The sequence below is a fragment of the Mustela nivalis genome, assembly GCF_964662115.1.
Source record: "Mustela nivalis genome assembly, chromosome: 13".
Classification (NCBI taxonomy): Eukaryota; Metazoa; Chordata; class Mammalia; order Carnivora; family Mustelidae; genus Mustela; species Mustela nivalis.
The window spans coordinates 43,948,193-43,965,899 of record NC_139032.1 but is presented as its reverse complement, the minus strand read 5'-3'; the positions used below and the strand labels follow the sequence as shown (position 1 = coordinate 43,965,899).

General features: G+C 38.7%; 1 long non-coding RNA gene across 1 annotated transcript in view; it reads right to left on the bottom strand.

Annotated features, from left to right (window-relative positions):
* LOC309846455 overlaps window positions 1-17,707 on the bottom strand; it is a 398,332-nt gene that overhangs the window by 30,695 nt on the left and 349,930 nt on the right. The gene's annotated exons all lie outside the window — the stretch shown is intronic.

Below are 17,707 nucleotides of genomic sequence, written 5' to 3'. Positions count from 1 at the left end.
CTATCAGTAACCATGGCAATGGCTCAGTACATTGGTAGGATGGTATAGGTGGAATGGGGCGGGGGCATTTCCTCTTGACCAAGCATCAATATCTCAGTAGGGCCATGTTACCTGTGAAGCTGCTCCACAGGTGACCAGAGAGCCTTTACTAGCAGGGCAAGCCCCCTCTCCCTTTGCCCCAACTCTGCTATCCCAGGTCATGAGGAGTCAATGGAAGGGCTGGAGAAGTACAATAGGAACTCAGAAAAGGGGGAGGTCATATAAATCAGAACTTCTGACAAACTTTAATGAAATGGGATTTCCAAAGATGGTACAGCCTTAATGCTTGGAAATAAATACAATCCTTCATTTGGAATGCTATCCAGGGCCTCTCTAATCATGTATCTCAAGTTTAGAGGACTTGCCAATGGCACAGAGAGACATTTTTTTCATGTATGTGGAATATGAAACAGTTACAATTTAAAAGTTTTAATTTTTATCAAAATAATGTATGCTGACCATGTAAAAAGACAAAAAGTACTCAAAGACTTATAAGCAAAACCAGTGGACTCAAGCAGATAGTTTTCTGTCCATCCTCTACTCCACCAAAATAAAGCAATCACTTTTTTTTTAGCCATTTCTTCTGCTGTTTGCTCTCTTTAAAATGATATGTGGGTTTGCAACCTCTTGATTTATCAAACTAAAATAATGTATTGGTTTTTCATCATGTCAAATTAGGAATTTAGTCCTTTTGTACTGCTAGCTTAGTATTCTAATAAATTGTATCTCATCAATTTTAAGTTCTACTATTTTTATGCATTTCAATATCTCTGAAATTGATATATACTTTATAATGAATGTGTGTCTTTTTAAAAATTTCTTACTGGCATGTACGATAATGTTCATCTTATAATTAAAGGTAACTTGGGTTAATTTTTTATGAAAAAACCATGTTCCGTATTTCATTATTATGAGTACTATGGAGTAAGCAGTGGCCAATTACATTTTTTTCTTCAAGAATTTTTACCTCCACTGAAATAATTGTCCAATTATTCTTATTAAAAATGTTTTAACCTACAACCAATTCATCCCAAACATCTGTAAAATGCCTCCCAATATCATTTCTTCCACAGCCCCAAACTGTCAGGTAATCATTAGTTTTAATTTTTGTAAACTTCCTGCTTGTACACTTCCGCTCTGCTGGGCTGAGTGCTCGAGGCTTTCTGTTTGGTTGCCAGCCTGGGACTCCTCTTTGCCCCATCTTAAAAATGTCCTTTGCTTTTCTCCTTTATTGGGTCATCTGCTCACTGGATCTCATGCTGTTTTTAAGAGCATATCCACAAAGAGCTTCCATAAAAGTAATTTTCACTTAGAATTCTGGAAGCATTTGTTCCACTGCCTTCTGGTTTCTAATGTTGCTAATGAGAAGACTGATATAATTTTGATTCCAAGTTCTCTGGAATACTTGAGGATTGTCCCAATTTCCCTGGCGTTTTGAAGTTTTACCAAGCAGTATGCTTTAGTGTGGATCTTTTTTCATTTTTGGTTTCAGATTTTTGCTCCTGTCTGGCCATCACCAACCCAGCTTTGGATCCACTGACCTATTACTGCAGCTTCTGGGCGTCTGTGACCCCTGCTGATTCTCACCCCCAGCCTCTGTTCTAACACCCAGGCTTGGCAGCCAACTTGGACGTAAGCGAAGAGTTCCAGATTTGAAAGCAGCAGTGCATACCGTGGTCCCATGATTGCCTTCCCCAGACGGAACACGGAGGTACTCAGAATCAAGTCCGCTTCTTGTGCTCTGTTCATGAGATCCCACATCTCATCCTTGAGTTCAGTTCTAAGTGGTAACTTAATTAATAACAAGGCTACTCATACCTTTACACAGCAACATCAACTGCCCTTCCAACTGATAATAGTAGTTGTTTTATGGCACCTGCTTAAAGGCTAACTAATGTTAGACATATTGAATGTTTTTTACTCAGTCTTTTTCCCAATCAATGGAGAAGACGCAGATAGATGTTGAGGGGGAAGAAGCTCAAACGTATACAGTAAAAACTCCACAGGGAGGCAGAAATACGGCACCTTACAGGCCAAGCGCTGCAGTGACACTTCCTGAGTTTGAAATCTGGTGTTCACCCTTACTCACTGCAGGATCTTGTGAAACTTACCTAACTCCTCCAAGCCTCAGTTTACCCCTTTGTAAAATGATGATAGTAACAGTGCCAATGTCACACAGTTACTGTGAGGACTCCGTGAAGACTGAGTAAACAGGTTGCTGCGCTGACTCTTGTCCTCAGCTGACACTAATGATGCGCTTGAGGAAAATGCTTCCCCTAGTTCTATTTTTTTTTAAAGATTTTATTTATTTATTTGACAGAGATCACAAGTAGGCAGAGGTGCAGGCAGAGGGAGAGGAGGAAGCAAGCCCCCCGCTGAGCAGAGAGCCCGATGCAGGGCTCGATCCCAGGATCCTGGGATCATGACCTGAGCTGAAGGCAGAGGCCTTAACCTGCTGAGCCACCCAGGTGCCCCCCAGTCCTATTTTTAATTCTCAGACAATGAGAATCCTTCGAGTGCTGGCTTTGTAGGGTGATTTCAAAGAACAAATGTTTAAAGGATCATAAAGCACCTGCTGACGGGCAGCTCCCAGTCAGTAAGAACTCACTAGAAGTTGGCTACACACACAAGCCACAGGCATTGCTCTGTCATCAAATATTTTGAGCTGACCAACCCTGGTCTTCTGAGTCAAAATTCAGTACCTTGTGCTGCATGGTCCCTGCTACTGGAGTCAGAGCAGCTCCCCACTCCTTTTATTCTAGACATTTCCTTTTTGTCATTTGGTTTTGTTTTCTTGTGTCACTTCCAATTAAGAAAGAGAACTCTTTCTCTCGACAACTCATGGACCATATTTCTTTATTTTTACACTGCAACCGGTCTTGGGTAATTTTAGTGTTTGGTCTCTGGCTCCCTGCATATAATTGCTGAATTCTATGCCCTTCCCTTAATTCTAGACTTCTCGGAGTTTACTCTTTTGTCTAATTGTCACCCTCATCCCACTTGTGAAGTCCCCTCCCGTCGCAGTCCTGGGAGTATATTCTGGCACAGAGAACCTGGGCTCCCTTGGAGTGGATTGAGAAACAATGGCTTAGCTGAGCAGAGGCGAAGTCAAACCTGCAGGTCTGTTTTTATGATGCTACTTTATCATACCCTGTTAAAGAAAAAGGTAAAATAGGAAGTGGGACTGAATGATAAATGCTACCAATAAAACAATAGCATCAAGTCCCTTGCTCCAAAAGGATACCAAATGATCCCCAAAAGACTTTAACTGAGGTTCAAAGAGTTCTCCTTTATGAAATACTAGGTACAGTATTTTTTAACACAGTAAATAGAGCCCCAGAGATAGTAAGTCATTTAAACACTCCTCTCCCTTTCCCTTCAGTTAAGAGGAGCCAACTTAATATATTTTTCTTCCAATTGAGCTCAGGGGACCCTATTCACTACTGGGGGGGCTATAAAAGGCATTTAGAAGGCTAACCAACAGCAAAAGACAGATGGCAGTTTCCGCAGCAATCACAGGTTCATCTGAGGGATGCTTATTAAGGCCATGCCATTTTCCAGAGCCTTTTGACACACATCCCTTTTGAATTTGACCCCTTTAATTTTCGTGTGGCAACTTGCAGCTCACGATGCCTTGGGGCTAGTTATAATAAGTTCATGTCTGAGATTACACATCTGATATTTATAAAAACACAAATACTCCAGAACTTTCTCCAGGCAGGAAATGACAAATCTTTGGTAAGCTATTTTCGGGACTGAAAAAAAAAAGAAAGAAAGAGAGAAGAAAAAAAGCTGGTGATGAACTAACCGTTGAGAGTAAAATGATGTTGCCTTACTGCATATTGAAACCAGTCCCTTCTAACAAAAATGCCAAAAGCCATTATCTATACAATTTCATATTGTGCAGTAAGTCCTTGGCAATCCCCAGTAATCTGCAGCATTACATAGTACTGTACTGGGTGGGACATGAGATAATAGGGGCTGACTTAATTAGACTTGGGGATGCCGGCAAATCCTGCCTCCGTTAAGTCCAACTTTGTTAGTCCTCAATGAATTCCAGTTGGAAAATATGATCTCAGGTGATAACATTTCCTTAGCTTTTTTGTATCTCTTTTTATTACATCAGAGAAGCCTGGTGGTGGTGGTAGGAATGGTGGCCAGTGGCAGTTCTGGTATGTTCTCTCTTAAAAAGTATTCAACTTCAGGGTTTGCCAGAAAGCATGACTTAAGCCTCGGAGATACAAAGTCTCCCAAAGCGATGCTGCATTTTTAGTTAAAGGTACAGATCCTTAGTCACATGTATCTCTAGTATGAATGAGAAAAACAAAGAAATCATTGCAACAGGACTTCCTGGTCAAGGGTGACCTGTTATGAAATGAAATGCTCAGTCTTGGCCCTGGGAATTATTCAGAACCAGGAAAGTCTAGTGAAAAATTTGAAGTTGATAAAATGCATGACTTGGAACACAACTTTTTATGCTATCCTCAAAAAAAGTTTACCTTTAATTCATTTTTTCTATTTTGAGGATTTCAGACATACAGAAAAATGGAAAGAGTGATACAGTGTAGCAGAATTAAGATTCTGTCATATGTACTTTGTATTTTTATACATTCATGTATAGATACATATGTATAAGATATATAAAAATACATTTTCTATATACTCACATATTAAATACTATTATCACACCTGAGATAAATAACAATAATTCACTAATATCATCCAACATCTAGCTCATATTAAGTATTCGTTAACTGTTATCCAAAAACCCTTTTTATAGATTGTTTATTTGAACCATAATATGATCAAGGTTTGCATTCCACATTTGATTGTTCTGTTCATATAGTTTCTTTTAGTCTAGAATAGTCTTCCCAGCTGTTTTTTGGTTTTGTTTTTTAAAGATCTTGACCATCTCAAAAGACCAAGGAGGTTACTTTTTGGAATGTTTCACATTTTGAATTTGTCTTATTGTTTCCTTGAAATAAATATCATATAACGTTTTTAAAAAAAATTTCCTGAATTGTCTATCAATTAGAAGTAGGCCCAAAGCCTTGTTTCGATGTATGTCAGGATACTTCCCCGAGTAGGAATTTAACTTTATATTGCAGCAGTATTAGGAAATGCATAATGCCAGGTTGGCCCACTATGGGTGATGCTAAGTTTAATCACTTAATTAAGGTGATTAGAGACAAATATCTTTATGCTAAAATATATTTTCTCCTTTTTGTTATTACGTTAAAGTCTATAGCAATTTTCATATTAAATCATTATAGATTTGAGGAGATTGCTGCCTGAAATCCCGAGGATTTTGATGATTCACAGACCTGAACTCCTGGGGCAAGTAAAACATTTTATGTTAATTTAAAAAATCATTATAGATCCATGTCATTCAAGAATTAACCTCATATCCAGGAGCAAGTTTGGAAAGTGTACCTGAACTCTTTAAAATTATTTGCAAAATGTCATGTATATGCATATACATAGAGAAGATGAAATTAATGAAGTTTTCAAAAGAGATGAAGCCCGGGGCACCAGGGTGGCTCAGTGGGTTAAAGCCTCTGCTTTCGGCTCCGGTCATGATCCCAAGGTTCTGGGATCAAGCCCCACATTGGGCTCTCTGCTCAGCAGGGAGCCTGCTTCCTCCTCTCTCTCTGCCTGCCTCTCAGCCTACTTGTGATCTCTGTCTGTCAAATAATTAAGTAAAATCTTAAAAAAAAAAAAAAAGAGATGAAGCCCCAAAGCGATTAAGAGCAACAGTTGCAGATAAAAATGTTCATTTTTGAATTCCATTTTGAAGATTTTATTTTACTTTTTAAAGATTATTTTAGAGAGAGGAGAGAGTGGAAGCTGAGGGAGAGGCAGAGGGAGAGAAAGAACCTTCAAGCAGACTCCCCACTGAGTGGGGAACCCAGGGCAAGTCCAGATCCCAGGACCTGAGCTAAAATCAAGAGTCAGATGTCCAACGGACTCAGCTACCCAGGTGCCCCTAAAGATTTTATTTTTAAGATAACCTCTACATCTAGCATGGGGCTCAAACTCACAACCCTGAGATTAAGAGATGTATGCTCTACTGACTGAGCCAGCCAGGTGCCCTCTTAAATTCTATTTTAATGCCATACAGTTTGCTCTCTCCTCACTCTGGCAATTTGGGGCTCCCCACCCATTAGTAAAGCTAATGATTTACTGACATGAGGCCTCATAGCCACAATTAATGAACTCATCACCTTTGGGTGGTAAAGCTGTATATACGAACCATTCTTACTGTGACCGTAAAAGCATTTAAGAAGCATTATTGAGACAGGAGCATGGCATACACATGTTGCAAAAGGAACAAGTGTATGACAGGAGGTGTAGCAGGGAGAGAGTCAGCCAAATATGTGATGAAACAGATCCTGGCACTGATAAAATGGAGAGAGTAGTGAAGAAGGCAGAAGAAGAAGAAGGGAGAGGAGGGAGGAGAAAAGAAGGACAGAGCAGTCCGATATCAACAATTGAGAAGCAGCATGGCAAACCTTCCCTTCTCTTACAACCCATGGGAATTCCCATAGAACATCTGCTTAGCCGACCTCCTCCTATTGTTAGTATTCTATTGGGTCTTATTTATCATGTGACTTCATACTGCAGATTTCTGCTCTTGGGATAGGGGAGAAGGGGTTGCAGAGCTCAGCTCAGGTTGCCCTCTGCCCCCTGCTGCCTCTTGGGAGATTTTGCTATAAAGGTCCCAAACACCGCCAGAGCATGCTCCCTTACCATCGAATCCAAGATGGGCCCAGACTTCCAGCCCTGCCACATGGCTCCTTTGTGCAAATGTGGAGGAAGGCAACCTGTCTAGGCAGGTGAATAAGACAAAGTACCCACCCCAGTCAGACATTCCCAGCGTGGCTACCAGCCCCTGGCAGGATCTCGGCTCTCCTCACCCAGGCAGCTGGGCACTATCACTCTTATCTTTAGCACATTAAACAAAAGACCACAATGAATAGATACAGGGAAAACAATTCAAGGAAGAACTTCCCTTTCCTTCTGTTTCCAATATTAGAGAAAACCTGAAGAATCCAAGTTTATAAACAGACTCCTGCTAAGTATCCCAATCCAGTAATAAAGTGGGTTTTTTGAACTTGAAGAAAACCACTCCACATCAACCTGGGATTCAGATGATTTTTGGCGTGAAATTTCAGGTTGGCAATTACAGGTATTTCATTCATATTGGCTCATTTATCCCCAATAATGCCTCTGTGTTTTATAATGAAAACCTCAGTGCAGGAACTCTCTCCATAAGCCCATGCAGCTGGATGACAACTTAGATTCATGGTTCGGAGTCTGGTAACTGATTTTTCCTATTAGCTTTAAGGAAATATTTTCCCTGTTATTTCAAGTTTAGTACAGTTTAATATGGCTATTACAATATATCACCTCGTCCTCCACTCTACCCCCAACCCACTTTTGGCCGATTAGAAGCACCATATTCCTTATTTAGTACTTGCAAATCCTTCAGTTGTATGGTCTGTGTAAGTAACTCATGCAGTGTCTAGAACTAACACCACTCTCTGGGCAGAAGGTAATGCATCCTGACAATGACTAGTTAAGCAGAAGTTTATTTTCCTTCCTCTATGGGCCAGAGCCCATATCACAATCCCACAGAGGAGAAAAAAAAAGACCAAATATCATATGAGGTTTTCAGTATCTAATTTTCCCCAGGATTCTTCTTTTGCTCACTCTGGCACAGCCTGAGAATTACTGTGAGGTCAGCAGAGGTCATCTTTATAACCACAGAGCCCTTTATGTGTGCCTTCCAACGTTTTCCTCTGAACCAGGTACTTGGGGTTCCCTTGTTACCAAGAGCTTCACCACCCTAGCCTGACCCAAGAAACCTTGTTTTTAAGATGATGGTTGCCTGTCTAGTCAATTACCATGATTTTACAAGTTAACAAGTCTCAAGTTATTATATACACCTGCCTCCACTGTGGTAGACACTATGTATTTTTTCTAGACAAGGAGACCATAACTATAACCTGTGGACCAAATCCAACTCGCAGCTCTTTTTCTTTTTGAATAAAGTTTTATCGGAACACCCATTTATTGGTAAATCCTTTTTACTGAGATGGCACCAAAAGCTAAGAGGGAAGCCCCTGCCCCTTCCAAAGCTGAAGCCAAAGCAAAGGCTTTGAAGGCCAAGAAAGCAATGCTAAAGGGTGTCCACAGTCACACAAAAAAAGACCCACATGTCACCTACGATCCAATGACCCAAGACTCTGCATCTCCAAAGGTAGCCTAAATACCCCCAAAAGAGCACCCTCAGGAGAAACAAGCTTGGTCACTGTGCCATCATCAAGTTCCCTCCTGCCTACTGAGTCAGCCATGAAGAAAACAGAAGACAACAACACACTTGTGCTCATTGTGGATGTCAAGGCCAACAGGCACCAGATCAGACAGGCTGTGAAGAACCTCTATGACATTGACATGGCCAAGGTCAATACCTTGATCAGGCCTGATGGAGAGAGCAAGACATATGTTCACCTGGCTCCTGACTACGATACTTTGGATGTTGCCAACAAAATTGGGATCATCTAAACTAAGTCCAGCTGGCTAAATTTAATTCTAAATTTTTTCACCATAAAAGAAGAAGAAGAAGAAGAAGAAGAAGAAGAAGAAGAAGGAGGAGGAGGAGGAGGAGGAGGAGGAGGAGGAGGAGGAGGAGGAGGAGGAGGAGGAGGAGGAGGAGGAGGAGGAGGAGGAGGAGAATGAGAAGAAGGGTCATTTATTTGTAAACTGTCTATGGCTGCTTTCACATTACAAAGGCAGTGATGAGGATTTGTGTCAGACACTGTATCGTTTGGCCTGTAAAGCCTAGAATAGCTACTTTCTGGCCGTTAACAACAAAGAAATGGCCAACACTGACCTAAACAATAGCCATGTCCTTCTTCCTTTTTGGTGTACAGAACTCTAGCCATCTGGTATTTTGTTGCTGGTCTATCTTCCCTATTGATGTTTCTGGGCACCACCTGCCATACCCCAGCACAAGAGAGTAATTCCAAGGGTAGAAAGTGTAGTCATCCTTTAAGGCTTCTGTGATCACCTGTCTGTAATGACCTGCCTGCTTTCTGACCCTACAGTCCTATGACCTTATCCACTGTGAGAGTGGTCCAGTCCATTTTTGGTTGCCTTCTGCATCCACACAGAATCCATGCGATAGTTATTTCCTGTTTTCATCTTTTTGCAGAATGAAGAACTGAGCAGAACTGGTTTTTCAGAAAGACCTGAATTCTCCTCTAGGGTCTATAATTTTCTAGCTCTGCGACTTTTGGCTCATCCCTAAAGAAAGTGCTTGGCATGCAGTTGTGCCATGTTTGAGGAAGAATGTGAAGACAAAAGATCTCACCTTCTTTACAGAGTTGCTGAGAGATAAGGTGAGATAAGTCAGGAGGGGACAACCAGCACTTAGTAGCACTTAATACTCTCTCAGTAAATATGCTTTTTCTTCTCATCCCAGCTGGTTCTACTCTAGTCCTAACACCTCCAGTTCCTTGATGACCATGACTGGCCTTGATTCCCTAAGACTGAGAACACGTGTGGTACCCTAGGTTCCTATAAACAGCTTTTCTTGCCATTTGATCACCCTGGTAAATACCCTATTTCTTTCAGGGAATTCTACCCCAAAGATGGCACATTTGACCAGACTTCTGCCGATGACTTGCTTTTCACCAGCTCTAGCCCTGCCCAGGATCTGAACTTGGTCTGAACATTTCAATTAATGGTTCTTGGGACATACCTGAACCTTTGTTTAGGGATTTGGGTTACTATCCCATTTATCAAATGACCGGTTTCTGATTTAGGTGATGCTTCAGCTAGCTGGCCAGACCCAGGCTGGTTCATCTATGGCAAACTGAGCCTTGTTTCTAGTCTCAGTCCTATTCTCTTCCCTCTGTTTAGGCTTCCCTGGTCCCACAAACTCTAAAAAGTGAGAGAGTGGTGGAACTATATTGCTATATTGCTTTGTGCTCTGCTTTGCTCATACAGTAATAAACACACATCTACTACTCTATACCATTACTTATACTGGCAGCATGGCATTTTATTTAACAGATATGCTAAAACCTTATTATTGGGCATTTAGTTTCCTTCCCATTTTCCAGTGTTATAAATACTACATCAACAAATAGGTCTGTACTTGTATTTTTGGTCACATTTCTAATTATTCTTTAGGATAATTCCTAGAAGTAGAACAATACAATAGCTAGGTCAAAGGATATTTACAATTTGAAGTTTGTCCAAGTCATGTTCAATGGTAACTGTTTACCCATGTTACCACGTAGTAGGTATGTATCTAATGATTAGCTAAGAATATCAAGAGAAGGATAAGCTTACTTTAATTTACTTCATATTATAAAATAGATCTAGGTCCAGACTCTGGGAATGGACACTGCAAAGAATCTGAGCAACTTCTCTCAATGGAAAAGAAGTATAAAATTACATAAAATTATGCAAAACAACCATTTTAGGGACTGGGAATAGCCCAGGCTGGCAACAGTTTGATAAGTGTTTATTCTATGAAAAACTGCTACTGTATTTGATTAAGAACTCTGATTTTATAGCCTTTTTATGTGAGCCCCTGCAAGCCTAAGTGCAAAAATCCACAGCTTTATCAGTTGAAGGTGATGAAGTTGACTTGGAGCAGAACAGCTAGAAATAAAAGGGAGAGAGGATTTTAGAAGTGAGAGAGTTACAGAAGTGCTGTGATAATAAATTCTCCATATATGCCTGGCCAACTGCTAACCCAAATGTGCTTGACAAAAATTAAAAGCCTGGAGATGGGGCGCCTGGGTGGCTCAGTGGGTTGAGCCTCTGCCTTCAGCTCAGGTCATGATCTCAGGGTCCTAGGATCGACCCCTGTGCCAGGCTTTCTGCTAGGTGGGAAGCCTGCTTCCCCCCCACCCCCACCCTACTGCCTGCCTCTCTGCCTGCTTGTGATCTCTTTCAAATAAATAAATAAAATCTTAAAAAAATGAAAGCCTGGAGACACATAAGAATATTCTATTCCATTTGTGTGTGTCCTGAACTCACACACAGATTAATAACAGAAATGGGAACTTTATTGACTTGACTGTGTGAGTGTAGCCTTTGCCCTATTTTTGGTTGGCTGGCCACTAAATTACACAGATCCAAGGAAGATGCTTTGGAAGTCATATTAAAAAAAAAAAAAGAGGAAAAGAATTGAGTAGAGAGAGCAACAGCTGCATATTACAAGGGAAACATTTCATTTCAGACACATTTCGATTCAGGAAATTTACTTACCTACAAAGCCTCCACCACCAGCTTTCTAATATAAAATAGAATTCAGAATTGCTGCAGCATATTATCTACAATGTCCACATTTCAACCAAAAATTACTAGATATTCAAATAAAACATAAAGAAAGATCATACTCATTGAAAAAATATTCCATAAAAATGAACTCCAAGCTGGCCCATAACTTGCATTTAGCAAAAACTTCAAAGCAGCTATTATAAATATGTTCAAAGATGCACAGAAAAATATGCTCAAATAGTTAAAGAAAAAATATACTATAAGACAGACAAGGCTTACAAAGGAGTAGAAATTATAAAAATAATCTAATAGAAACCATAAACTTGAACCTAAAAGGGCTCAACAACAGATTTAAGAAGAAATAAGAACCAGGAAACTTGATGATAAAGCAGTATCTAAGTAGTAAATTTGAAGAACACAAGGAAAAAAATATTAAATAAAAATGAACATAGAGCTGGGGCATTTCAACACACATGCCATTAGAATCTCAAAAGAAGAGATATAAAATATTTATATTTTATATAAATATAAACAGAATAATTATAAACAATTATATAAATATAAGCAGGACAATATTTGAAAAAATAATGTCTAAAACTTACTAAATTTTTTATAAAACAATAGTGAATTTTACTCATTTAAAATTAGCCAATTAAATTAACCAATATTAATTAACCAGCTAGGTTAATTAATATTACCTAAGATTCTCAACAGACCCCAAGGAGGACATATAAAAGAAAAGAACACAGTTTGATAACTCAGTTAAAATTCTGAAAACAGGTTCCTGGGTGGCTCAGTTGGTTGAGCTCAGGTCATGATCCTGGAGACCTGGGATCGAGTCCCACATTGGGCTCCCTGCTCAGTAAAGGGTCTGCTCCCCCTTCTGACCTTCCCCTGCTCATGTTTGCTAGCTCTCATTCGCTCTCTCTCTCTCTTTCTCTCAAATAAATAAATATAATCTTAAAAAAAAACCACTGAAAACAAAATTATGTAATGGTTCTTGAAAGCATCAAGGGAAGAACAATATATCATATACAAGAAACAAGATATAACTAACAGAGCTCACTCTTCATCAAACACAAGAGTCCAAAGACACTGGAATTATGCATTCCAAGTGCTTAAAAATAAAACAGCTATCAACTAGGAATTCCATATTCCCTGAATCTATTCTAGAAAGTGGAAGGGGAAGTATAGGCATTTTGAAATAAGAGAATTTGTTACTAGCAGACCTATGCTACTAGAAATGCTGAAGAGATTTCCCAAAACAGAAGGAAATGACAACAGAATGTAAGTTAGATTCACCAGAAAGAACAAAGAGGACCAGAAATGGTGGTTTGTGTGTGTGTGTGTGTGTGTGTGTGTGAGTGTACATATATAATACATACATGCGTGTGTGTGCATGTGTATACAATATCTGCTTCTTTCAATTACTTTAAAAGATATGTTTCAGTTTAAACTAATCTTTGTAACACTGTATTGGGGTTTATTCTTACATTTAACATGTCTTATATGTGTTTATTATATATACTATAATCATAGATGTAGAAAATGACAAAAAAACACAAAGTGAGAGAAAGAGCTATACTGATAAAGAGTTTTTATGTTTTAACAGAAGTCAGTTAACCTCAAGCAGATTATGATAAGGGAAGGCTGTTAACTTTAATTTTTAGAACAGCCATCCAAATTAAATAAAATAACGCTAATTAAAATAGCATATTCAGAAACTTTAATACAAAACAATGAAGCAAAGGAGAAACAGGGACAACAAGAACAACAAAATGTCGTTCCTAACTCTAATCATACCAATAAGAACATTTAAAATGGGAATTGACTAAATACTCCAACCAAAAAGTAGAGATTATCAGGCTAAATTTTTAAAAAGCTAGATCTAAAAAGAACAACAACAAAAAAACCCCCCAAGATCTAAGTATATATGTTATCTACAACAAATGTACTATAAATATTTAAAAAGATGTGTGTTAAGTAAAAAGATGGAAAAATATACCATGTAAATGATAAGCACAAGATAGCTGCAAAAGCTATAGTAGTATAAAATTTCCTAGAGAAAAATAGGAATATTTTGTAAAGATAAAAGAATCAACCAGATATATAATAATTATAAATGAATGTATATGCAGCTATGTAGCTAACAATAGAACGCCAAAGCAACTGAAGCCAAAATCAGAATTTGAAAACAAAAACAGACAAGCCAATCACTCTAGATGAAGGTTTAAATTCTCTATAAGCAATAATTAGGCCAAGAAGATAGAAAGTCAGGTAAACTCCAGAAATTTTTTAAAATTCATAAAGCACCTGACCTAACTGACATCCACAGAGAACTCCAGGCAATAACATGTTTTTAGTATATGTGCTGCCGAAGCGAGCACTCCAGGCAATAACAAATAGATGTTCTTGTCAATGGCATATGGTGCATTCACCAGTGTAGGTCATAAAATAAGCCTAAATATACTTAAAAGAGTTGAGAATAACTTTATCAACAACAGAATTCAATTAGAAATCAATGACAGAAATACATTTAAGAGATGTGCACACAGTCTCACAATTCAAAATAACACATGGGTGAAAGAATAAATAATAAAATATATTAAATTGACAGAAAATAAGACATCAAATAAAAATTTGTGGGTCATGAGATTCGGCAATCTCGGTCCTACGTATTTATACAAGAGAAATGAAAACACTCCTGCCTAAAGACCGGTGTATGAACAGCTATAGCAGTTTTATTGGTAATAGTCCCAAAATGGAAAACAGCTTCAAATGCCCATGACTTATAAATGGATTAATGAGTTCTGGCGCATTCACACAATGGACAAATCTGCCACATTAAAAAGGAAGGGACTACCGATTCATACAAGAACGCGGAGAGCCTTCAAGAACATTATGTAAAAGAAGTCAGACAGAGACACAAGAAATCATCTATCATCTGGTTCCACTTACTTAAATTTCTATAAAAGGCAAATCTGTAGTGACAGAAAGAAGAGCAGTAGTCGCTTAGGGCTAGGGTAGGACCAGGGTGTGAGAAACAACTGCAAATGGACAGAGAGCACTTTTTATGGTGATGAAATTGTTGTGAAACTTGACTATGGCTGTGGGTAGTTGGAAGACTACATACATTTCCCAATACTCATAGAACGATCGACTTAAAATGGGTCAACCTGATTTGTATGTAAGTTATACGTGAATAAAACCTGTAAAATAGATGGGTAAGAAAGGATGCCCGAGTGCTATGAAGAACCGTTTTTACGAATAGCTATAAAGGAATGTGTACAGTAATGGGAGTAAGTGAGTAAGGTCTCTCTCACCCTCATTTCTCCGCTTTTAACTTCCTTGTTAAAGGCAATGACTAAGAGGTCTTTTGAAATTAGTTTTTACTCTTTCTCTATATACTCCCAACTGAATAGTATTGGTTCCTTCATATAAAATACCAAATACAAATTCTGCCCAGATGGACAAAAGATGTATTGTCTTCAAACCACTGGGTTGGCTCTCTTATACTTCACTTTTACTTCAGATATCCAACTTTAAAAGCAACCAGATGAAGTTTTATGGAATTTTGTGGGGGAGGGGGCGGGGGAGAAAGAAGACGGCGATGAAGAAGAAATAATGAAAACAACTTTGGCTCATGGGAGGAAACTTTCTGTGCCAACTTTTAGTCCAAAATGATCTTTTGTTGGCCAAGTTCCAAATTCCACTAAGTACAGGCTTATAATGGAAGCGCTGACACACTCTGAAATGTAGCTGCAAACAGGATAATATAATGAATGACAGGTAAGTCTACTTACTATCTTTTATGATAGTCTCCTTCCCTTGCAACAAGTCAACTCCTTTTCATTTTTGTTGCTATTGCAGAATTATTCTAGAAAAGTTGCTGAAAATCACTCCTTTTCCAAATTCTGTCTTTATGCACTCCTTATCTAATAAAAATTAACCTGGGTGCTGAAATTCTTCAGACTTTTTTTTTCTGCCAACATGGGTACAATAGTTTTGTCTTGTTTTGTTTTGTTTTGTTTTGCATCAAGTATAAGCTTGTTTTTCATTTCACCCATTTCTGTTGTCTTATTAAATAACTCAGACATTGCAGAATTCTTGGTGGACTCCTAGTGCCTTCCATGAAGAGATCATCAATTTCCCTAATTGAAAAGAATTTAGATGAATAAGTGTTACTACTTATTTCAAGGAAAGAAATATTGACTCAGTTTGCACATGTGGGCTTTTGTACTCCATATTTCATGGTATATGAAGAATTGGCCCACCAAACAATGCTGCATTATTACCATATGTTAATCTGAAGCTTAAAGTGTGAGAAGAAAGAACACTAGGTATCATGTACTATTTTTTTAAAAAGGTTTCAAATAAACTGTGTCTAGAGATTAGGTCAATGATTCAAGCTTTTCCATAACCACTTGGAATAGCTGAACTAAACTGTTCGCAAAAATAATTCATAGCTTTTACTTTTGCATTGCAAGTGTGAAATATTTGAAATTCTCCATTCATAGTTTCTCTTCTGTGGCTTCATTTTGGACTCACCCTCCAAATTATTTAAGCCTTAATGTTAAACAGGTCTTTCAAATTACGATTTGTGTGCACACGAGGGGCATGACTTACATTGTTAAAAGAAGCATACCTGAGAATTTCCTGAATTTAGTACATATAAAAATCTCTAAGGGCCTTTCTGCACAGTTGACAATGATTAAGATGTAGACATATGATACTCACCTGTGGAGGACTGATCACTCAGAATTGGGTAAAAGGTTGTGGAGCCTTCACATCACATTTTGTCCATTGAAATCTAGGTTCCATCCAAGGAACTGGATGGAGTTTATCACATGGCTGGCACCATGGGTGGAGTGAATCTGGTTTTTAACTTTCAAGTGGGTTCAGCACATAAAACCTGCAATCCTAATGGTGCTGCCATTGAGTCTCTCACTAGTAGAGTAAGAATGATGCCAAGGACTAAATCAGCTAAAAATACATTCTTAAATTTGAAAGACGACTGTAACCAGAAGGCCTATATAGCCAAGATTAGTAAAGATGCCAGCATTACTCCTGACCAATTTTCCACTTCTTTGCTTATTGATAAATGTCTTAATTCTTGTGGGGGAGTAAAAGCCTCAGTGGCTGTTACATACCTTCTGGGATATAATATTAAGTGTTCCCCTAAAGAGGTCAATACCACAGTTAGGTATATGTATTGGAACATTTTGTGCCTACTCCCCTACCCCCATAATCATCTTGGTATAGACAAAGGGTGTGTTTATTTCCAGTATCCTAATCCTGTTTCCTTAAAAAAATTTTCCTGTCCCTCTACTACTTTACAATTTAGACAAATGATGCCTTTACTTACTAAAAATAATATAATAATATGTGGGCTCTCACTGGTAGCATATGGGATACTACAAAAACTTGTACATATTTTAATTGCTTTGAGCTCAAAAGAAGAAATGAGCCTTTAGTTATAAGGGAAAGCTTCATGGAGGAAATGGGAACTGCATGGGAAAGTGGGTAGGAGAGGGACAGATAGATTAAAGAGGCAGGAGCATCAAGGATGGCCTTCCTGATTACCAGGAAAGTCATCTTTTGGCAAGGGGCAAATGGGAATGGGTCAGCATTCAGGGAGTGCTTGTGCCTTCTACCTCTATAAATCCTGCAGTTTTAATAGGACTCCAAAAAGATACTTCCAGTTATATAAATTCTAAATATTTAGCATCAAGAGAGAATAGGAACAAATCTGCCATTTTACAACAACCTCTATTTGCTACATTTTATTTTTATTTTTTTTAATTTTTTTTTTTTAAGATTTTATGTATTTATTTGTCATAGAGAGAGAAGCGAGAGCAAGCACAGACAGACAGAGTGGCAGGCAGAGGCAGAGGGAGAAGCAGGCTCCCTGCCAAGCAAGGAGCCCGATGTGGGACTCGATCCCAGGACGCTGGGATCATGACCTGAGCCGAAGGCAGCTGCTTAACCAACTGAGCCACCCAGGCGTCCCTATTTGCTACATTTTAATTTACCTTCTCTATTTGTTAAAGTGATGCTAGGTGCTGGAACAGATAAACTCCCCCAATTCTATTAACACAATAAACATTTATGTCTTGTTCATGGATACGGATTACTATAGATGTTCCCATTTGGGGGGCTTTCTACTTCCTTACCACAGAGTCATCCTGAAACTTGGGGTCTTTCCATCTTGTGGTCACACCCCTTTCTAGGGTGTTGGCGATCTCCTCATTTAGAACAACAGGGAAGGAGACCGTGGGGAAGATACATATGCCTCTTCAGTACTTCCCAGAAGGACATGCACCACTTACCCTCATATTTCCTTTCACTAACCAGTCAGTGTCCTAAT